This window comes from Drosophila santomea, chromosome X (assembly GCF_016746245.2).
Source record: "Drosophila santomea strain STO CAGO 1482 chromosome X, Prin_Dsan_1.1, whole genome shotgun sequence".
In the NCBI taxonomy this organism is placed as follows: Eukaryota; Metazoa; Arthropoda; class Insecta; order Diptera; family Drosophilidae; genus Drosophila; species Drosophila santomea.
Genome location: NC_053021.2, coordinates 5,361,594 through 5,384,836, shown reverse-complemented (window position 1 = coordinate 5,384,836; position 23,243 = coordinate 5,361,594). Strand labels below are relative to the sequence as shown.

Here is a 23,243-nt window from a genome sequence, read left to right as displayed (position 1 = left end):
TATGGGTTAGCTATTAACTATTCAACAATCAATGTTGTTGTTGTGTCCTTTATCAAGCACAAAGTACTAAGTGAAAATTTGTCATTTACCGTACAAAAAAGGAAAACGAGGGCATTTGCTGTGTTCATCAGGGACTCGATGACTCTGCTTTAAATTTTCCTAGCCCCTTTGCGTTTCTCCCGATTCCCACGTGAACATCGCTGAACTGTCAGTCCGTCAATAATTGAGGGCAGGCAGGGATAATGAATTAGGCGTGGATGGGGTTAAAGGTCCTTTCTCGACATGTTCAATCAATTTAACTGGCATTTTCTATCGCCCTCCTCCGCGTCTACTTATGAGTATGCAGTAGTGCATATAACCCATAAAAGAAAGCAATTATATCAAAAATGGTTCATTTTGCTGCGCCTGCAAAAACTAAATAATGCATGGGACGGTGAAACATTCATTTTTCCTTTGTTTAAAACATAACTAAGCCAATCAACAGAAGTGCAATTGCAATCAATGAAGATGAAGCGAATCAGACAAGTTATGCATATAAAACAGATCCATGCAAGGTTTCACTCAGCAGATACAACGAATTTTTTGGCATATTGGATTCTCAGGTTTTTGTTATTTTTTTATGACAACAAAGAATTTTTTTTTTTGGATGCTGGTAAATAGTTTTCTCAAATATTGGTGTTGCTCGATGTACATATGTATATACAAGTGCAATTTATCCAATTTTAAAACTTTCTTTCGCTGTCTTTCAAAACGAACTAGAATTATGGATTTCACACATTTAAAGAGCGTTGTGTCTATGCTTATGTTAAATATCACAATAGGCTTGCATAATCGCTCAAGCCAGCTTAAGTTCATTACGAAACTTAGCCCAACTGGCCAAGTTAATTGCCATTAAACAAAACGAAACACTTGCACAAACTCAATTGAAATGGAAATAAAAGAAATGTAAGGAACAAAGTAAGCCAACAAAGAAGGCAAACAATTTCGAGTGGTGAAACAAACTGCATAACTTTAACTCCATAATGGAAGGTGGAAAATTGAAGGCGGAAGTCGGCCAGAGGCTGTGACAAACACACTTTCAATTTTTGCGTGGCTTGCAAACTGTATTATTTGATTTTAGATTCCCTGCTGCGGCTGCTAAATGTTTGCTAAGTTCGTTAATCATACGCCGCGTTGCCCATCTTCACAAAGCGAAGCAAAACCAATGTTACGTCCATTGTTGTCTGTCGATGCCCGGGGGGAATCCTTTCCACGGCCAGGAATTAGGAGGCACTTCTCCATCATAACACGAATCCCATTACCATTTGCAGTTTCAACTGCAGTTTCGGCCGCATTTCTGGTCTCTGTTCCCCCATTTTTCCGAGTTTTCCGTGTGATTTGAAAGCCCAGCTGGCGAACATGTTAGCCTAGTTCATTGCCAACCAACCAGCCGACAACATGTTGGCTCGGTCCCGGGCTATTTAAATGGGCACAGTGCGCTAGGGCACAGGAAAATTAAAGAAAAAAATTGGAAAAAGATTGTGTACTCTTAGCGAAACCAGTAAAAATGTACTTTTAAAATATGAAAACAAAGTGATACAAAAAACCGGTAATTATCTAAATGGAAAAATGGGAATCTACATATATGGTTATTTACATGTAGTTTTTAGTTCTTGAAAAAATTAAAAGATTTTTACACTACGTGATTTAGTTTGGAGTTCTCAAAATATAATCGTTAGGTCCCACTACTGTGTTAGACTATCGCATCGCTTTGCTTTGGTTTATTTGTTTGATTGCCCTCACTCACACATTGCCTGCAATGGCCAATTTTTGGCCACCGGATCGGTAATGTTTCCCGCTCTTGTCCGCAACAAGTTTGAATCGAACCACCACCACGTTTGGTGGTGCGGTGGTTCGTGTCGCAGCCGATTGCCCGTCGGAAGCGGCTTATCGCGTCGCCAGTTGCCAGTTGCGAATCAGACGTCTGAGCAGCAACAACAGCACAGCGGCAAGAGCAAAACATCGCAACATCGCAGCAGCAGTGGCAGCAGCAGCAGCAACAGCAACATCACTGTGGCAACCGCAACAGCGCAGCAGCAACATCAGCAGCACGTGTGCCCTGTGCCCCAAAGTGCGTTTCCATTTGCAAAGAGCAAAGTTTTTCTTTTTTTTACAAGTGTTACTTTTTGTTAGTGTGTGCACCCAAAGTGCTCGAGAAAATGTAAGAATCGTAAGAATAAATACAAAATAATTGCGAAAATATTGCCGTACCACACGAAAAATAGTAAAAGCAAATCAAAGTGCACAACTGTTAAGTGAAGTGAAGTGATCGCCGTAGAAACACTTGAGACTTGAGACTCGGACTATAACTAAACCAGACTGCTTGCTGCAGGGCCCCATAAAACCTAAAAAGGTATCTCCGGAAAACAAATAATAAAAGTACGGGGGCGTCGAGTTTGTTAAAGCCAGATCAAGAATAGCCAAATGACAAAATGCCATAAATGGCCATCCTATGGAAATAAGAAATAAAATTAATCGCTTTTCGAGATAGTTATCATCGGTTTTCGTAAACGCGATTCGCTGATTATTCGGCTCCAAGTATTTGTTGTTAAAAACCAAAAGAAGTGTTCGGTGATTAACGATACTTGAAGGTAAAATCTCTAAATGCGGCTTTCCCCGAGGAAGGTTTGAAGATCAAAGGGTGAGGTAGATGGGGAAGGAATAGGAAATGCAGTGGAAGAAAAGCGATTTAGAGAGATTTCACAACACAGAAATACAAATCTGTGATGTACTTCTTAAACATTTCTATACATATCAAGATATTTACCTTGTGAATCATAATTCGCTTACGATAAAGACATTTCTATACACAAAACTGTATAGCTTATCTCTCTATAAAACCGAAATACCTTTTATAATTTAAAAAATTTAGTAACATAAGTTGCAAACTCAGCTCCAAGACTCCTTAGGCGAAATTAGAATATACATTGAATGCTTGCCACTTTCCAGCACTAAAGGAAAGTTCTTTGATCCCTTAAGCTTCGATCAAAAGTTTCGATGACTCAAAAACAAATCACAATTGCTAAAAAGCAAACAAAAGACAAGAAACTAGTCAAAGTTTTGATATCACTTGCTATCGTGCGGAAACAGCAACAACAATTAGCGTAATAAACGCATAAACTCTATAAAAAATGTGTCGAATTTATACCCGGATACCACAGAGGGTGAAATCTGAAGGGGGAAAACACATATTTTAACTGAGAAGTCCACTTCTGGCAGCTTCTGTGTGTCGTTTCTCTTTAATTTGTTTTAGTTGTTTTAGTTGTTTTATTCTTTGTCTTTTTCTCTTTATTATTATATTTCACTTACTTTGCCCTCACTTAGTCAGCCGAACGAAATGCGAAATGCGGTCGTCTGTCTAAGAATTTTTGGCAGCAATCAAAATTATTAGACGTCGTCCATATAGAAAGCCCCCGATGGCAACAACAGTGCCACACAATGGGCTATGAAAATTAACACATTTTGACGAACTTATGTGCGGCTGGCAAAACAATTTAAAAATGTGTCTTTTCTTTTCCTTCCCCGAGATCACGAAAACAAGAAAACTAAATGGGACACACCTGCAATTGAACGAATTTTGAGTGCCCTATCGGCCCTCCTAAAAGGAGCTTTCTCTAACATATTATATTCTCTAAGCTAAAAGACCCAACTAAATAAATATTAAATTGGTCTATAGGAAACAGAGAGATGCTGTCAAATTCCCCAAAAAATCACCCCAGAGAATTATGAAGAAGAAAGTTTTTTGCTAATCCAGTATAAAAGCCAAGATGCCTCAAGCAAAAAGGAAAAACCCAAAAAAAAAAAAAAAATAATAAAATAAATGAAAACAGACAGGGAGCCAGAGGAATTCGTCAAAATTGAAATGCTTGTGGGTTTGCTGTTTAAGTGCTCGTCTCGCATAATTAACGCATTCCCTGGTGCAATAAATGCTGTATGGCAATGAGGTATCTGGTATCTCGTATCTCGAAGATATATTCCTGAGGATGTGGATGTGAATGTGGATGAGGATAAGGATGGGGGTCACATAATCACCATGTTAGCTGGGCTTAAAATTCATTTCGCTGGCAACAAAATAGCGGCGAACACAAGACCGAAAACACAAAACTTATTTATAAAACTGAGCAGTCGAGTGGATGAATATGCCGCTCCTTCTGCCCGCTCCCGTACTTTATTTATTTTTTTTGTTATTTTTTTCGTTGCGTTTGGGCCCTGAAACGAACGAAACGATAAAAATAAACCAAAAACCAAACTGCGGACGAGACAAAACTGTATTTCACCAAAAAAAAAACAAAAAAAGAGAAAAGCAACCATAAACACGAAAAGTCGCAAAGGTGTAAAATATATATTGAAAATGTTGAATGTCCCCTTTGTTTGCATTGCGCGTTAATTTCCACAGCAGCAGAGATAAATACATAAAACGCCGAGAAATTCAAGAGAAAAGGCAGAAAAAAGTTAAGGCTAAAAAGCAATTAAAACAAATTGTGCCGTAAGTCAAGTCGGTGGGCTTACAGCCCAGTCCCCCAAAAAAAACAAAGAAAACTGAAAAAAAAACTCCGAAATACACAAGGAACCACCGCAGGATCCACAGGACACAGTACCACCCACCGATCCCAAAAGGTAATCTGGAATTATTTAGTTAATATTTCATACGAAAAACAATCTTGCCTCATTGCCGCATACTTTTGGTTCCCCGAAAACCCAGATATACAAGCCCATGTATAAATGTATACATATATTCCCCTTGAAGCGTATATTATTTTGCAGTCGATTACATTTGATTCAAATTGCGGTTCAAATGTTGCGCAAAAAATACAACTGTGTTTAAGTTAATAGTCGTACTCCCCGATTCCTGGGCAAAGAAGAAAAATACACATTAGTATACTGTATTAATAAAAGTCATTTCTTACAATTTTAAATGAATTCTCATATACATGTGGCATAGTTAAATCAGATTTGCCGCCACACCTATTGTGTTTCACACAGCTGTGTGAATGCCGGCGGAACATTGTTTTTGGCAGGCTCCGTTGGTTTTTGGCCACAATATTGCCGGGATTGGATGCGTATTTAAATACGGTTTGACTTTTTAGGGTTGCTCGTTTCGAATCACTGCAATTTATTTTATACAAAGCCAAACACAAAGCCAAAACTTGTTGAGCGTGATTTTATTTATTTATTTTCTCAAGAGTGGACTGGACTGGGCATAATAAATGCATTTCAACGGATTAGTTGCAGCTGCGAATTTTCACAGAAACTCGCCAATTAATTCAACATACTAGTCCTTCTCAGTAATTCATAATTAATGGCGGCGATTTTTCTACATTTGTTCGTAATTTCCCCGGTTTACAAGGAGCTGCTGGAAATCAAATGAATTACACCGTTTTTGAAGGGCACAACGAGTATAGGGTTTGTTTTATAAAGGTCATACTTATACCTACATTTGGTTAAACTTTATTAATGTCTGCATAAAATGTGCATCATAATCTGGATAACAATGAATATTCGTTGTAGGTTAAGGGTCAATTGCAAATGAAAACCATTAATACGAAAAAGCATTCAAAACAAATATAGTTTGTTAAGTGTAAATAATAACCAATCAATTAGTCTAAGGCCAGGTGTTTATTTCGCCCCGCTTTAATCAGCCATTATTCATGGTTAGTTTAATTAATATTTATTGTCGAGGTAAAGCAAACGGCTAATAAGCAAACGGCAAAGAGAGCTGTAATTAATATTTGTTAAATTTCCTTAAGGATGCTGAATCCTGAATCCTTAAAATTCCTTTGTCCTACACTATTTAATTAAGCATTTATGCTGCCATATCTGCTGCCGTATCTGCTGCCAGTTCATCAATATTAACGCTCATCTGCCTGTGGGCCACACGCCAGACGCCAGACTTCGTTTTAATTGGCCGAATATATACTGCTCATTCGAACGGATACACTCGTCTGAATGTGCCACTCTACGAGAGGCTCTTGAGGCACACCATACCGCTGCCACGCCCCTTCGCAATGGTAACCGCATCGCCGCCCCCCCGAAGGCCTATCTGAGAAATGCATCTGCTGCAATGTCTGGTATCTGGTATTTGAGGAAAGATTGAATCTTGCAGCACACTTGAAGCCTTCCCAAAAACCTGACATTCCTGAAAGGGTTTCCGCATCTCAAAGGCTTCCTTTTGAATTGGGCTTAGGGTTTTTTATCAAAAGTCAGTTTTTGTTTTATTAATCAAGAATAAAGCACAATAAAAATGAAAAATATAGAATAAGGAAGCGAAGACTTTCAGCGCCGAATGTGTTTCGCATCGCTTATTTGAAATTATTCACTTGCTGATTGGCGTAGCTTATTTTTAATTCTGCCATTGCCTCGCCGCGGCAATTTTATTCAAAATTAATCACGAAACAGAAATGAGAAATGTTTCATAATGGATCGGTGGATAGGTGGTTGGATGGATGGGGGTGGTCGCTGGCCAGTCGATAAGATAAGCCCAAATGCGATAGAGACCCAACGACTTAAGGCTTGAAGTAGGTATTCCGGGGACAAGAGCTCCACAAGCCCCAAAAAAAAAAGAGAATTATACAATTCAAACAGTAGATAGATAACGCAGAGGTTTATTCGAGCGTGTGACATAACCGGGTGTCCACTGTAGTTCGATCAAAAACTGATTGACGTGTGACTGTTCCCTGGCGACGTTGCGACTGCGAAAACCATTGGAATTTACCTACCTTATTCATATGAAAGAACCCATAAAAATCTTGACAATAAGATCGATTAGATTTGATTCTTTAGCTTTAGATATTGATTACTTATTACTATTTCTGCTTTCACTGAAAGGGTTGCTTTCTCTCCGCCTAAACCAGAGAAAAAATAGTTATTAATGTAATGGGAAAATTAAGGATATTTTGTATAAAAAAATCCACGTCTGCGACAAAAAACAACAGGATAATTGCACAGAAAGGAAAATAAATGATATAACCCAGGGGCTACCACATGTGTCTCCAATTTACATTTAAATGGAACAAAGTGGAAATGTTCGATCCGAACTTCTTTATGCGTCTTGGCTTTTATGAATCACATTTGCAAGGCAAATATACCAGCAAGCTATTCATTTATTTGCAGTTGGATGAAAATGCTTTCCAAATGAATTACTCACGGAATGCCAGAATCGGCGAACTCAGGGTTTTTAAAAAGCCCAATGAGTGCTCGGGTACTACTGTTAGCTGATTGTCAAAGCTGTTCAGTTTCTACATATTTTCCTTTAGAATATCTACTGATATTGTCGTCAAGTAATGACCTAAAGTTATTTCCCATTCATTCACTTCGGATTTTTGCTCATTTCGTACTCATATCTCATATTAAACGTATTTTATAATTATGTACACATTCATTAGCCACTGAATCCTTTACCCGTTCTTTGACTATTTTGCTGATGAGACACTCCCCGTTTGATGCTTCATTTATACCCATTCCCATGCGACACGAACTCCAATTGATTGAAATGTAATTGACAGGTCCCCCCTAAGTAGCCCCCCACTTTCACTCCCTTTCCCCCCAGTTAAGCCCCCATTCGCCATCTCCTAACCCATTTTACATCGAAACACACACAGATATCCACGATACAAGTCGCAGCTGTTAATGCAAGGCTAGTCATGTGCTTCGATTTATCGACAGCATTTCTATTTGTACTTTTGCCACAAAATATTTACACAATTGACAGCTGCTTCTGTTCAGTGCCCATTTCCACCGCCCCCCGCCGCCCACTTTCCCTCCCCTTCTCACTTTCCCCCCTGATTTCATCCCATGGATATGTGCTGGTGAGGCAGCTTCATGTGCTTCCCTTGGCAAATGAATTATCTAAGCTTATTGTCACATAATCTCTGTCAACATGACGGGGGGAACTTGAAATACCCTCCGCGGAATGCTAAGCTTTTATTCCTTGGTTTATGGACCGGGGAAACCTGGTTTTGGGTGACATTTTAATAGGGTTTTCAGCAGAAAATTCTCAATTTAAGTTGATGAACGTGTGAACTCCTGCAATGCAAATTAAATACATACAGATTTTCTTTGGTACACTGCTGGCATAAAAATCCCTTTAAAATTGAAAAGAAAAACAGGAAAGACAAAAATTTGTATATACTTGAGGAAAATGAAAAAGAATTGTTTTGTAATGTTGTTTGGATCTAAGAATGTATTGTGTATATGGTGCGTATACGTTATGTTTCAAAACACTCACAGGCTGTTCAACTAACTATAAATACTTACGATAAACTAAAAGGACTTTTTCGTTTGGAAAAGAGTATTCTTGTTTCTTAATTAAATAATTTTTCAATTTCTCTGCCCTCTCAGTGTGTGTGCAATTGTGCGTATACGTAATATTTCAATTTACACTTATTTCAGCGCTCGCCCCAGCTTTATTTTCCCTTTCTCCCCCCGACTTTCCGTTGTTTTTATTTGTGTGCGATTATTAAGCACGCCAGGGGAATTTCATTACAGCTCTGCATTTTTTTTAAGTTGTACTCCTCACACCGAGAAGTTCGCAAAGACCGTTGTCTAACCTCAAATCAGTTGAAAAGTTTTGTAATTAAATAGCAATACAAATGCGTTGATAAGAGCCACTTGGAGAGAAGTTCAATCAATCATTGACATTCATATTCAATGTATAATTGCCGTTTTTTTTCTGTTTTCCGTTGGCCAAAACAACGGACTGTGTACCATACCTCGATGAGCAAATTTGCATCGCAAGTCAAGAACAAATCGAAATTAACAAATTGTCGAACGCCACTTCCGTTTTGGCTCTGGCTAATGGTGTAAATTCTGGCCGAAATTTCTGTCAACTGGTCAGAGGCACTGGAAAATGTTGCGATTAGCATGATGGATGCCATTTACACTTGGGCTGGCAAAAGTCAAGTCCCTTATTAAAGAGTTTTAAAGATTTCATAAATCTTGGTGCGAAATAATCACTTGCCAGAGCTATTCACAATAAAAAAGTTGTGAATTAGCTTTATATTTACAATTACTTTTCTAGATTTTTCACTTCTTCTTTTACACATTCTAGTACTAACATAAACATCTATAAACAATTAAGGCTTTCATCTTTTGCGTATAACCAAACATAAACAGTCATTAACAAAAAAAAAAATTGTGTCGAATAATCAGCATTTTATTTTAAACAATTCTGAGCCTTTTTTATTGGCCACTTAGAAATAGTTTGTGTATTTCACGTTTAAAAAATAGTTATTAAAATATATATGGCTTACAATCGAATCCACATTTTATAAAATTCAGAAAGTCTTAAAAATTTGCATAAAGATTTGCCATCCATCAAATGTTTATCGAGTGTTTTCCGTTTTGATTGCTAGCTGACATTGCGCATACGACCTGTTATCTGCTCGAATTAACGAAATAATTGAATTAGATTGTTTGATTTTCCAGCTGCTATTCAATGGCGATTTTTACACCCAGCCAGAACACAGAATCTTCACCATCGATTTCTCAACGTGAAAATTGTTCGAGTTTCTTTATTTTCTGCCAGCCATGTCCCCCCTCTACCCCCTCACCATCCCCCCGCGCGTACTGGAGAATCGCCCCTCAGCGATTCGCTTTCCACTTGAGCCATCGATTTTCGATTTTCCAGCTGCTGGGCCTCAGTATTCCCTCGTTCCCATTTGGCTAGCCTTCCTCGCTTTTTTTTTTTTTTTGGGTGGCTTAAAACAAACAGAAGAAATAAAAGTGGGGTATGCAGGTCATGTCACTGGTCTCAGTCTCGATTTTATTAATTAACAACCGAAAATGAAGCCAAAATAAAAAAGTTCTTCCAGCATAAAAGTGTGCAAATTCATTTTTCTCGAGTACACAAAGGCTGCAAGTTGTTTGAGAACCAGTTTTAATAAATAACTAAATTAGAAACATTAATATTACGAAAGGTAGCGCTATACTTTATTTAAAATACGTTTATTTCGTTTTCAATTGTTTCCTTTTGATCACCAATTTAAAATCAATTTTGAAGGCGGTCACGTGTGGAAAGACAATGCGACACACGCAGGTTCATCAAATTTACATTAGGATTCGTCGCCCAGATTCGCGTTTTGGATTTTTGTGGCTTTTGGGGCAGTGGTGCCCGCTGGTCGATTCCAAATTAAAGGGTCTTTGATTGGGCACGGTTTCTGGGCTGTTGGATTGGGGCAGCCGCGCCTAATCATATCGTTTGGGGAGAAAACCCGTCCAGAAACATGTGCAGTTGTCAGTCGATATTAATAATCGAACCTGGGAGCATGAAAACGGACCACAGCTGTCGCATGGAGCACACATTGGACCAATTGTGGCCTGATTTTGTGGCCAAAATAATTTGCGTTTATGCAACGCAATTTGCAACGCATCAAGATTCCAATTTAGCCTTAGAGTCTTAGACTTCCCCTTTTGCATGTGGCAGTTGACCTTAGCACACAAAGTCCTAATTGAATTCGAAACAAGCCTAGTTATGCCCGTTTAAAACCTCAATAAATACGATGTTGATGTGTCAATAACTCAGATGTCAATCGACGGGCATTCCAATAGAATTCAATTAATGTTTCATGTCAAGGAGTTCACTATTCGAGAGATCTCGGCCTTCAATTTTTAATTCAAAAATGTATTGGTTTGCCTTGGTTTGCTTTTAAAATTATTGTATTGTAATAACTTACTTTCATGTTGGGGCAAAAGGTGTGTGCAGAAAATCTTTAAAAGTATTTTAATGCCGTCCCTGTTTTGCATAAACTTGGGACCTTTACATTCGCAAATGGCTGAAGGAAAGCGCTCTTTTTCCCTCTGTTTTGCCCACTCTGAATTCCTTTTGTTTTCTGGATGAAATTTGTCCACCCTTTCCATTTAGCCGGCTGGATTTTGATTTGGCTTCCACTCAGCCTATAAATATATATGTATTTCTTCTACCTGTTGGGTATGAATTTTGAATGAGTTTTTGATTAGCTTTCGACATCCGTAAGCCAGAGACTGTAATAGAATGCAAAAGTTTTTGCTTACCACAGACTGTGTGCCAACTTTGCTTTTGGTCAGCTGCGCTGGTGGATATATGCGAAAAGATACACATGTATCATGCATATTGCAGAGTTGGACAAAGTTGTGATAATAATTAATTAGGTTGGAGTTGGTCTGTGAAAACTTTATTCTGCGGAAAAACCAACCACAGCAACAAGAGTAGGGTAAATACAATTTTATAGCGCTTAAAAGAGATTCAACGAATAGCCAACAGAAATGATGTTTTGTTAACACAACCGAGTTTACAGTGGCAAACTGCAAGTAAATACGCATTTATTAAGGCAGATAGGGAACAGAAATGAATATTTCATATAAATAACTAACAGGGCAGTACAGTTGACTTTATTCTGCAAAATATTTAATAATTTGGATTGTGTACAGTAAATATTTGAACAAATATTAAAAGAGCTGTAAACTAAACATGTGAAATGTGTCAGCAATAACACAATTTCAGGGATCTTACTCTTGGCATTATGGCGACAAAATCCGAGTGAAATCCAAAGCCAAACTGGAAATGAATTATAGAAGAGATAATGCCGCACTACAGCTAATCCAGTAAGAGTTATCGCCCTCTCATTTTTGGCCTATATGCGATAGCCAGTTGATGTGCATATTATTATTATTATTATTATTTCCCGCGTCGTTTCAGTTTTTTCTTCGGCTGCTCTCCAAATAAGCTGATAAGCAGATAAGGGCTGTAAAAAAAATAAAACCAAAAACGAAAAAGCAACTGCGAAAGAAGCAACGAGTACAAATAACTTGTTAACATGACTTTGATTGTGATTTATAGGACACAGACCATAAACTTATCGCAGCTTGACTGTGAAAAAAAAGAAGAGCTAAATAAAGTAATTGTAAACTAATCGGAAACGTGTCAGCATTGACAATATGCATAGGCATATTTTTTGAGAGATATAAACAGTTGTTGCTTTCATTTCACAGGTTATAGATTACAAATATGGTTACGTGAAATATAATAATTATTGACAATGTGCTTATACACACCATCGCCTGTTCTCCAACACCTTGAGCTGATTGCATTCTTTTCTTCATCTACGAATCGAGAACCAATTGGAAGCTTTAAAGGATCGGGTATTTCAGTTATTAAGTTTATTCGAGCAAAATAAAAAGTTTCCCTTTTGGAAAACAATTTAATTGCACAGCACCACAAATCGGGCCGAAATCCTTATTTATGCTTTCAATCAATCGATGAGGCGCATCCTTACAGCTGTCTCCGCATTCTGCCACGCCCACGCAGGAGATGGCAAGTGGTAGGCGTAAGTCTCGACTTTGTGATGCAAATAATTGCTAAGTTTTAGCCGCAAACAAGCATTCCGAGTACTGAAAATGCAACAAAGTCGAGTGCAACTTTCCTGCCCTAATTGAATTAAGCGAAAGTTTTGAATTATCGGGAGGGGGGAGAGGGTTGCAGTGTGAAAAGTGCCAAATGGAAAATAGAAAATGAAAAAGTTGCCACTGAGTTGCCGGTGGCAACAACATTACACACCGTCCATGTAATTAAGTCAGCCACTGACCAGATTCAACCAACTTTGCAACCTTTTGGTGGCACCCATAAGTAAATATGCTCTATGAAATATAAACAAATTAAAACGTAAATTGCAATGCTATTTTGGGTACTTGTAAAATCATCCAAAATTGCAAAAAAAAAAAAAAAAAAAATCTGAAAAAATTAGAATTTTTTTTTTGAAAACACAGTTTGATAGGAAAATTAATTACGAGCTCAACGAGGTATGACATTCCATATTTGGACCAATATTTCGAATGCTGTGATCAAATTACTGATAATAATAGTCGCAAAAAACAGAAAAACAATTTTCTCAAAATTTCAATATGTATATGTATGAATAACTTTATGTTTATTTTAATCATTTAATATGTAGGTTTATTAATTAAATATGTTTTGAGAATAAATATGTAGCCTGCATCAAAGCACACGAGAACATTAACATATAATTTAATTAACTACCTTCTAAGTGTGGAACATACCTGGCTAGGTCCATGATGCACTGCATCCAGAGTGACGACGAGTGGGTATCCTCATGGCCTCTGGAACACACACACCGACACACAAACTACTACTTTTACTATCACATCATAACTTCCGGTCAACTGATTTATGAGCTGTCAGAGCGGCTATCCGATGAGGATTGAGTCAGAACTGATTGGGAATTATAAGTATTGGTGGACGAAATTTTGTTTACATTACATTAATTATGTAAATTAAGTAAATTACAATGTATACAAAATAACTTTTGATATGTTTAATGTTTTGCGTTGAATGTTACCTATGTTTCAATGTTGCAAATTCTTTGTTGCACATTCAATGTGGCAAATTCAATGTTGCAAATTCAATATTTCATGTTCAATGTTACTTGTCACATATGTATGTATATACATATTAATATTTGATAAATACTGCTGTTGTTTGTTGCAGTGTTGAATGTAGCAAGTCGCAAATTTGTTGTAAAATGTTGACTTTCCTTTGTTGAATATTTGTTGTTCATAGATAATTATTGAATGTAGCTATTGAATAATCGTGGGGGGTGGACAACAAGCACGCTACTAATTTCGATTGCAGTTCGTATTTTCGTACACCCGTACGGGTGTACACACATTGTTGCGATTACGAGTATAGCACTGAGAGCCTGAGAGCCAAGTGATAAGCATCGGAGGGCGACATCTCTGAGAACATTAATCAGATTTGTACATTCACTTAGCTTTGCCACAATATGTACATTTATTTATATATTCAGCACATCTTTAAAATCAATGTGATCTAGACAAAACCAAGTACTTAATATACGATGTTTTTTTTTCTTGTTGAATGTATGCCTTTCACATGGCTACGTGCTAGGACGAAAGCCAATTATGAGCAGGAGCTTGGGTCTCGAGCAATTTTCCAGCGTTCATTTGCAGACAGCTGGTGGTGCTGTGGGTGGTGCTGAAGGTGGAGCCTCAACCACACGTCCACAATTCCACTCAGCTGTAGTAGCTTTGCTTAGCCCGGCTTTTGGCCCTGTTTACGTGTCAATCGAAAGCAGCGGTCTGGGTTAACGGTGGTCGCAAGAGCCCCATTGTTTCGCTGGCCTTTTGCATGTTACGTTATGATTACTTTGCCACCAACCAACGTGCCACCCACCGCAACCTGCCACGCCTCCCTTTGGCAACTATAATTTCGAGGCGAGAAAAGTTTAAATGGGGAACTCCAATCAAATTCGATAATCGACTTTCACTGGTTCCTTTGAGTGAACTCGATTTCATTTCATTTTCGAGAACGGCGTAATCAGCGGGTCCTTGAATTCCGACGTTATTTTCCTTTTTAAGGGGTAGCATTAAAGGCTCCCTTGGGCTTCTATTAAATTGTTGCACAATTCGGTGGAAAATAAGGATGTTCATTTAAGCTCACTTTTACATTTTACAGAGTCAAAAATAGTTTCAAACAGCTTTCAGTTAGCGTTTAAACAACCAGCGCGGCTACACTTCATGTTTTCCACTAAGCAACAACTCAAATACGTTGCGCAAATGCTGTGGACTCTTCCTCTATGATAAATGAACTGCATTTGCAACTTCTTGAAAACAAAACTTTCACAAGCCGCAAATTACTTTTAGTTTCCCTGATTCTAATGGCAAAGAGCGAGGGGCTGTTAAAAAATGCATTTGCTGGATACTTTTTTCTCTTAACGAAAGCTGAAATAAAAGTTTCCAGCAAGTGTAATTGCATTGGATTCACCTCATCGATCATTACTGGAAAGTGCAGAAAAGGTGGAAATGGAGAAAATGAATGAGTGTCAATTTGATTTAATAATGAATGGCACTTGCAGAAGTTGCGCCAAAGAGGTGAAAACTTTCCTCTGCCTAGATTTTCAATTTCGCATTTTCAATGCCGCTCTGCTCATTGGCTCACCACCGCCTCTCGTTTGTTGATTTGTGAAGCTTTTATGCCTTTTCTGTCGACATATTATTGGGCTTTCTCTCAACAAGAATACGCAACGTGGCCTGCAGGTCTTTCATCATTTTTATTCGGTTTCGTGCGGGGCATACCCCGATTCTCGTTTATTTTATTTTTGGCTGCCCGCAGCGTATTCAAAAATTTATCAATTCTTTCGGGGAGCCAAGCCATAAATTACCTTTAGAGTGAAAAATCTTGTGGTATTTTTTCTTATTTTTTCTTATAAGTAACAATACAAGGCTTACATTGAATGCTGTAATACTCTTTATACGGATTATGAATTTTTGACACTCCATTTTTTTGTATCTACACTTTTAAGTTAAAGAGAGAAGCTTGTTTTTCTTACATGATTAATGGCGTGTGTTCAGCTCCTGGAAAAGTTGAATTTTTCCTACCCTCTGCGGCGACATAATGAGCACTGTCATTAACTTGTTTTATGTCGCCTAATCAAGTTGCTTTTGCCTGACCAGTGGGAGAGTAAAGCCATCACCATGGTTTTTGCGACCTTGGGTTTGCGTTCGGCAAACAAATTAACCGGGCATGAAAGAAAAACTAAGAAAATGCGGTGGAAAATACGGGGAAAGCTGTGCTGAATGGGCACCGTTTGTGGCTCGAGTATCGGCAATTAAAGGCACACGAAATGCCTAGCCAAATTGTACTTAACTAGCTGGGTTTTGCCAGTGACTAAATGGTAGCAAACTAACCATATATTTCTATTCAATAATGTTACTGCATCGATAGAACCAATAGCCTTAAAAAAACGAATAGCAAAATAAATATATTTTTTTCACTTCGCAGCAAACTGTGTTTACACACCTGGCCAACGCGAGTGCAAACAAAGCATAAGAGATTAAGATAGTAAAAACGAGGCAGCAATAAGCATATTTATTGTTTCCGGGGCGCACAGTGCGTATGAGCGATGTCCAAACAACTCGTGCACTCTTATTTATTTCCATCGTACAAAAGTGCTTCTCGTTGCTTTGCCCAGCTAAGTCCTTTCCCGGGGTCTCCTTAAGTGTCCACTTCCTAGCTGGGATCACTAAGCTCCTCGACTCTTATGCGATGTCCTTGCTGACTGTTGCCCGGAGCTTCTGAGCTGCCGGGCTGCCGCCGAGCTTCTCAGTTTCTGAGTTTCTGCTGGAGCCATTAACGTTGATGCGCTTAATGCCAACGCACGCATGGCCACATCCTCGCGCAGATACCAACACGGACTGGCGCACGCGGCAATCCTTTGGCCGTATTATATTTATGTGTGTGCTTATTATCCTTATCGCATATTTCGTAAGAAGCTAGTGAGTGTGAGAGTGAGTGTGTTCGCCGCGTATGGCTGGCAAATGTCAAGCTACTCCAATGAAGCTACACTTACAAAAAATGGCAGACACACACACTCAAAGTAGACCAAAATCAAAATAATAATTGCGCTTGTATGTCGTGGAACATAAAACAATATGTGAAGGCAATAATATATAGCCAGCTCAGCTGCAATATACGAATACTGTTAGTGTACTCTGGTTTTGGCCTTTCGCTTTCAGTCTTCAAATGATAGCGATTGACAGAAAGTCGACAGTTTGGATGGCTGTCACTCGTTGGTCCCTCGTTCGCTGTCCTCCCCTTGGCTGCTTTTTGTTCCGTTCAATTCCAGTTCCTGTTTTGTCCTCCAGTTGGTTGTAGTTTATGCAAAATATTTGCCCTCCGCCCCACAGTCTCCCACTTTGTTGCCATGTTGACAACTTAATATCGGAGCAACAAACAAACAAAAAAAAAAAAAACACAAAAAAAATATATAGAAAAAATACAGAAAAAAAAACAAATAAAAATACTCATTCGACGACCAGAAAATCCTCAACAAAGAAAGGAAAGTGGGCGTGGAAGAAAAATGCCATTGGGTGCACTAGTCGTTTGATGAGATTACATATGTCTTCGGATTCAAAAGGCCGTGAAAATGTTTTCATACTGCAACTTTAGTCTGCCAATCACTGGTTTTCCGAGAACCAAATTAAAACGTGGGCTTAAAAAGAGAAAATTTGTGAGGAATTTTTAATTTAATTTGCGACTTGTTCATAGTTGTCATGCAGTGTTCTGGATGTAACTCATTCCAAATGTCTCCTTCAACCAGCTCACTTTTTCACATTTTATTGTTGATAAAGTCCTCGAAAGAGTCGTCCAACCAGTGCAGCTAGACCAAGTGCTCTAGGCTCAATTGCTGCCTCTGCATTCTGGCAGCTAATCAAGTTTACACGCTTGTTTCGGGGGTCAGGGGTTAAAAGGTGGGCGGTAAATGGAGGGGATTGGCTGGTTTTCCGCGCAAGGGAAAATTGTTGACAGGAATTCTTTGACGGCTGGAGGTTACGGTTAACAGTTACGGCAAGGTGGGCAGATGAGAACTTTAAAAACAAAAAAAATGTTATTGAATGTAAAAAAAATTGCTTGAATCGAGGGTGATGGCTGGAATTTAAGTGGAAAATCAGAAGAAGAATATTCATGCATGTTACTCAAACTATTTTTTATGAAGAGTCAAGTATGCTGGTAAACACTTTCTTCCGCTTAGTTCGTTTTTCTGGTCCTTTCTTACTTAACTTACTTAACATACTTCATTGTAATTTGAGCTCGTGCTGGTAAAAAGTATAAAAATGTAATGTGTTGCCATATTAGCTTTTGAGACATTATTCATAACGACCTATGATTCCGGGCTATACTCGAATATTCTTTTCCCTTTTACATCACCTTAGGGTACTTTCACCCACCAGAATCTCTTTTATGTTTTTTCTAGCCATCATAGTGATTTCGAAAGGAAATTGCTTCAAATAAATTGTGATGGCGGTATTTATATAAAAAATGAACAAGATGCTTCTGCAGTTTTTGTCAACAGGTTGTCTTCTGACAGCCGCCAGCATATTTGGCTTACATAAAACCTTTGTAAGTTGGAATAAAGACGGTGGTAAACACGTCCACAGTAAAAAAAAACATTTGCTTCTCCATTTTATTTGTTCTTTTTTGCTAACTATTTTCTTTAAACAATAATTTATTTTTTACTCCAACGTTCATATGTCCCAGTTCGAAGTTAAAATATTTAATTATGTTATTATTGCAAGTATGTATATGACAAGTTCGACTTGACACCTGTAGTTCATATTTTCTGTGAGCCATTAAGCCGGTAGTAAACTCTTCATATTTCCTTATAATATAACCAAAGGCCGGAAAAATGCTTTATGTTTGCCTTCCTTGCGTTTTCCCGAGCACACAATAACTTTTTAATGAACATCGTTAACAATAACGAGCTCAAATCAGTTTTCATATTGTCGAATCGCCCCTGGGTTTTTTACCTGTTTTCCCTGGGTTCCACTTTCCATTTCCATTTTCCACAAGCCACCCTTACCCATCTAATGGGTCCGTTTGCTGACCCTCGAGCGTGTGTGTGTGTGTGAATTTAATTTGCCTCCTAATTTGTATGAATATTTTGTTTTTTGTTTGTGTGTGTTTTTGGGAGTGCCGCACGAGCTCTTGCCACTTCCCCTAACAATGCTCAAACAGCTTCCGTTTCCGCTTTTTCCTGGTTATTTGTTGTTTTCCTCCTGCGGAGGGAAAGTCTGGTGTATAACTGTTCCCAGCTCGCTGAGCACACGAGCCACAGCAACTACGGAGACATAGAAAGACATTTAGAGCTCTAACCAAAGTAATTGTTCGTTTTTTATGTTTTATAAATGGGGGAATAAAATAGGAAAAACTTTCGCCAACTTTTTAAGCGTTCCAGTTGTATAGGAATTCAAAATTATCCTTTTTTACAAAGAAAAGTGCACTTGTTTCGCTCGCCTGACATTGACACGCCGCTAAACTAGTGGTTCCGACGTGGAGGGCTGGTTAAATGTGGCAAAAAACACTTCATAATTTAATTAGTGCTGGCAGCCTCGTTCCCATTTACCAAGTAGCGCTTGCAGTTGGAGGAGCAGGTGGAAAGATGCGAAAGACACGGGGGCAAAGTCAAAGGAAGGTATCTTTTGGGATTCAGGCTTCAGGCCATATTTCTACGATTCCTGTCAGCCGACTGCGATTCGTTCTTTTTCCTTTTGCACCACGTACTGTCAAGAAAAAATGAACAATTAATAATTCCAATAAAAACAAATCCCGCTCACGTTCAACTGAAGCACGCACAAAACATAAAGAGCAAACAAAGAAAGCCATTCCCCTCAAGGGTTGAAGAGGAGTTCGGTGGAAATGGGGGCGTGACCAAAGAGCAAATGAAAATTCCGCTCACTGACACAGAAACATAAACAGAAGATGGGAAAAGCAACATAAGACCGCACAGCGCAGGAATATGAAATGTTGTCAGAGAGAAGAGTCGAGCAACAAAATGAAAGTTTTAGGCGAGGAAAATGGAAAAGCGGATTAAAGTGAAGCAAAATCTTATAAAAAGTACGAGTTCGAAAAAAAAAAACCAAGGTAAACCATTTCACACACTTCTAATGCGAATAGTGTGGCACAAAATATCACAAAGTAAATAAGAGGAAAATGTTAGATTGCAGTTAAAATAGAAGGCGGTCTTAAAAATAACGAAAATATAAACCTCAAGTGTTCCTATTTTACAGAGCACTGAAAGTAAACAAACCATCTTGTTGCTGTCTTACGAATGAACAAATAAAAGCTTCTTTTTTTACACAAGCTGTCCATGTTTCCTTTATAATTGCTCAATTTTCCGCTTGATGGAACTTCTTAGATGTTTTTTGTTTTTGAAGGGCAGCTGTTGAGCTGTCACTGGTCGTCAAAATAAATAAATAAATACACCTACAAATGGGAGGCTACAATCTCTTATGAATACGCATGTAGATGTAGAAAGTATTTGGGAAATCTGAGCATCTTCAATGAAGAATCTTTAACTGGGACAATTACTTTTAAGCTGAGCTGCCAATGAAACATGAGTGGCCACAAAAAAAAACAAAAAACGAATAAAGAACAAAGAACAGTATCAGTTCCGCAAGTTGTACTTGGATCATAAGCCAAACGCTTCAAGTGAAACAAAAAGTGAACAAATGCGCCGGCACAGGAAAAACAACAGCACAGGAGCAAACTTTGCCTTAGCTTTCAGCTTTCACCTTTGCCCCGTGACAGCGTTCTTCCGTCTCGTTCTTTGTCTTCGCTTTTTCTTTCATCTCGCCCGACCGCTTGTCATTCGCCTTTTTTTTTGGCCATCAGAGCATGCATCTCGAGCTTGCTGTGTGTGTTTGGAGTGGGAAAATGCTGGCGAATGGGAAAACTCCGTCCATCACCTGCGCATTTTCAAGCAGTATTGTTCCATATTTTCGTCAATTTCATATTTATATTTGCTGTACTCCTTGTTATTCATTGAATTACTATATGTAATTGCCTCCTACGGGGAGCAGGACCCCCCGGGGATGCCAACGCACAATATTAAATCGCCTTAAAAAAATGTGAGCGAGATGCAAACAATTTATCGGGTTGGTCATGTGCGAGCTTGAAGTGCCTATAAATATTTTGATAGCAGTAACTGAAAAAATGAGCAAAGCCAACGGCAGACACTCACCTGTCCATTCTCCCAGTCAACCAGCCACCTGATAAGGGCACCACAGGCGGCCCTCGCTAAAAAACATTGCCTATTTATGGGGTGCCATAAATGTTGTCTATGGGAATATTGACAGCTGTCCGGTCGTCAGGATGATGGAAAACAAAAAAAACGCTGGGGTTTTAAGTCTCTTGTGAATGTTTGCAAAACCGAAAATTTGGAAATTCCTTTCCGGCTTTTTTGTGGGGTCTACTGTACCTGTCCTAAGCGAACAATTTGCCACAATAGCTCGGCCCCTTGCTCCTGCTCATTTTAGACCGCTTTCTCCGCTCTTCAAGGCAAATGTTTGACTGCTTCGCTTGCATGTGTGTGCCCAGTGTGTGTGAGAGTGCTGTGTGGAGTGTTTGGAGGCGAGTGTATGTGTGTGTGTGTGTGTGTCATAGATACCAGATGCCCGCCCCCTTAGCCCTCAGACATGCCTCCTTTTGTGGAAAAGATCAACACATGCCCCCAGCGAACTTGAACCACTCGACTCTTTAAAGCTCTCTTGTTCAGGGTAAATTTCCCCAATCGATTTTGCATTTTGCTCGGCACTTTTCAGTCCCACACCCTCACCGGAGAAAAATCGCCTTTTTTTTGGGTCAGCTTTTGTGAACCCAGTGTTATTCTTTTCCCAATTGTTAACCTCCTTGCCGAAAAATGTTGCATGCCATGTTGTGACCCAACTCTCGTTCACCTACTTTTTTAAGGCAAAACTCGAAAGAACTCAATGGGGCGGGGATGAGTGACTGAATGCCTGAATGGCTGAATGATTGATTAGGGGCGTGGTCGGCGAGGGGCGAAAGTTGCGTGTGAAGAAGTTGTTTTGGTTATTCCCCACAATTCCCTAAAATGTTTCTATTATGGAAATTAATGGCGACCATCATGCAAGTGGCAAGTGGGTTAAAGATCGATTGGCAGACAGCAAATAGTTTAAAATAAATTTAAATTATTGCACACTTAAACCAGCATTCAATGGCACTAATTCTAAGCTACATCAATAAAATGATCATTTCGAGTGCCTGAATATTAATTAAAATAACGCCCTATACTTAATGTTTGCTGCAGAGCTCAGCATTTCCCTGATAAATAATCCTTGAACAAACACAAAAGACCACAAGGCAAAAAAAGGGTATCTCGCATCGCTGTTGGGTAAATTCAAATGTGTATAAGCTGGAAAAAGAGCAATAAATAGTGGTCGAAAGGGCAGTTTTTCATGCTGACCAAAAACCAAAACATAACCGCATCCGAGTGGCTTTAATATATTTATGGTCACTCACTAAATGGAAAAAGCACGCTGCCCCTTTTATTTACGGCATTCCGATATTGCAAATTGAACTTTGAACTTTCGCTTTTCACTGAAAGCCGTAGTCGAAAGTATTCTGTACTGAGAACACTCAAACCTCGAACTCTCCGCGACCCCGTAATTTCGCCAATTCCTAACCTATTTACTGCCATCAAGTGATGCCGACCTTAAAGCAACCCCAAGTCAGAATATATACCAATATACCCATACCCATTGTAATCATGAAATTGGTTTTGTGGCTTTGTGGTTTGGCGGCTCAGAGGGTCGCAAACTTCAGCTCATTGTCTTCGACCTTCCAATTTAGCGATTTTAAAGCGACGGCACGCACAAATAAATTAAGCAAATTTATGGCCGGCCGACCGACCTGCGACTCACCCAGTCGAAAAACGCACCTGGCGAAAACCGAAAACCGAAAACCGAATACCTCTCATTAACCCACCACCGCATCTTGGTCCTGTCATTTTGTGTGCTCGAAAAAGCCTTGGGCCTTGTTTGTTGTGCTCACACTAGGATGCTGTGGAAATATTACCCTGAAAGCATGATGCGTATTCTTAGAACACTGAGTAACCCCTTTGGCCAGAAGTTATGAAATTGGATGGGAAATTTTAAGAGGTATGCTCGATTCATAGCATAGAAACCTCGACGAGCTTTACGCAAAACTTTTGTTAATTTCTTGTGCTGCGTGTTGATTTTTATTTGGCTCAAGCTCTTAAAGGAAAACCACCTTGCCTTACTTGCGACTTTTCTGTTTCTCCGCTCGGCTTTTCCGCCTTTAGTTAGTTTCGTTATTGGCTTTGGATTCGGCCTTCTGTTTTGTGTCTTTGATTGTCGTCGTACTGCCCTGGGCCACGCCCCCCGCCTACCGTGGCTGCAGCTTAAATAGGCTTAAGTAATGTAGCCGGAAGTGGGCGGTAAAGGGGGTGGTTGGGTGGGAGGTGGTGGGTAAAATGGAAAATGCTTAAAGCTTCTAACATTTCAGTTTTCTTTCACTCGCATTCCATTATTAATGGAAGTTTGATTGAATTGCCGGCACAAAGTAGCCTCTGCGACCTTTTCCAACTGCCAATTTACATCTTCCCCGATTTTGTATTTTCTTCCCCCGCTTTATTACCCTTCTGCACATTTCACACAAAACAAAAAATGCCCATTTTTTTTTTTGACAAATTCACACAAATTAGCCGTTGAGCGTAGTGCATCCGTTTCGGCATCCATATTTTCCACCTGCGCCTCCCTCGGCAAATTTGATTTTCCGCTAGGCTAGAGATGGCAAACCCGTGCCATCCATCCATCGCTATGTGGAAAATGCATTAAAATTCTCTTACACCAGCCAAATTCACTTAGCCCGGCATGAT

At 39.1% G+C, this 23,243-nt stretch overlaps 1 protein-coding gene across 8 annotated transcripts in view; it reads left to right on the top strand.

Moving 5' to 3' along the window:
* LOC120456109 (cAMP-specific 3',5'-cyclic phosphodiesterase) overlaps positions 1-23,243 on the top strand; it is a 106,834-nt gene that overhangs the window by 9,055 nt on the left and 74,536 nt on the right. For 2 of the 8 annotated variants that reach the window (XM_039642729.2, XM_039642726.2), the window contains exons 1-2: positions 1,983-2,200; positions 4,436-4,656. The exons of 4 other annotated variants lie outside the window; for them this stretch is intronic. The gene's annotated coding sequence lies outside the window, so the exon portion shown is untranslated. Of the gene's footprint in view, positions 1-1,970; positions 2,201-4,435; positions 4,657-23,243 lie in introns of those variants that run through there. 2 more of the 8 variants (XM_039642727.2, XM_039642730.2) reach the window with 2 other exon arrangements.